The sequence below is a fragment of the Echinops telfairi genome, unplaced genomic scaffold (genome assembly GCF_000313985.2).
Source record: "Echinops telfairi isolate 266 unplaced genomic scaffold, ASM31398v2 ScPeMD7_7469;HRSCAF=8507_0, whole genome shotgun sequence".
Classification (NCBI taxonomy): domain Eukaryota; kingdom Metazoa; phylum Chordata; class Mammalia; order Afrosoricida; family Tenrecidae; genus Echinops; species Echinops telfairi.
This window is the reverse complement of record NW_022111372.1, coordinates 48,874,357-48,875,278: the sequence shown is the minus strand read 5'-3', so window position 1 is coordinate 48,875,278 and position 922 is coordinate 48,874,357.

The following is a 922-nucleotide window of genomic DNA, read 5'->3' as shown; positions in this document are numbered from 1 at the left end:
TTTGGGACCAGGACCTCCAGGCCTGAGGAGCACAGGGTTGCTGGGACAAGAAGCAAAAAAGCTGCAAGTGGATCACTAGGAGTAATTGTGAGTGGTGCCACTCCAGCTTCCACCCCTTGGTTCCTGGACCTATGAATTCTGGCTATTGGAGACACAGCACCATCTATTGGCTGCTGGTTTAGAGCATATACAGCTTCCTGGAGAACACTGCCCCAGGCCCGCAAGTCGTTTCCACCTAGTTGACAGCGTAGTTGTGTCTTTAGGAGCCCATTCCATCATTCTATCAAGCCATCAGCTTCAGGATGATGGCCAGTGGATTCCATGGGAATGGAATGATACGACCAGTGGATTCCATGGGAATGGGCCCATTGCCACACTGCATTTGCTGTGAAGTGAGTTCCTTGATCTGACGCAATACTATGTGGGATGCCATGAGGTAGTTAGTTTATTGTGCCAACCTGGCCGATAAACACATGTGGGATTAATTGAAAAGCAGAGAGATAAATGGCTGGGCGAGCCTTGCCTTTCTTGTCTCTTGCTCTTTGACCATTGGACCAGTGTGTGGCTGCCTTGCTTGTTCTTTGCCTCAATTTGCAAGCTACACTACCTGTGGGACACCTAACCCGTGGACTGTGTTGTTGTAAGTTGAGGTTCCTACAAGGCCTGTTTCACCACACCATTGGAATTTACATCTCTTGAGCTGGGGACTGTCAGATCCTGTCATCTGGCTGACTGTTGGTGACCTGTCTTGCTGTTTGCTGCCTGTGTCTGGATAGCCAGAATTGCTCTACAGAGTACTACCTGGTGGCCCTCAAGACTTGAAAGACTGCCAGTGTCTCACAACTGTCTCACGGAGTAAGTTGCACTGAGCCATTTGTACTGCTTTATAATTTAATTAAGTGTTTAGTTCTTATGTTATATA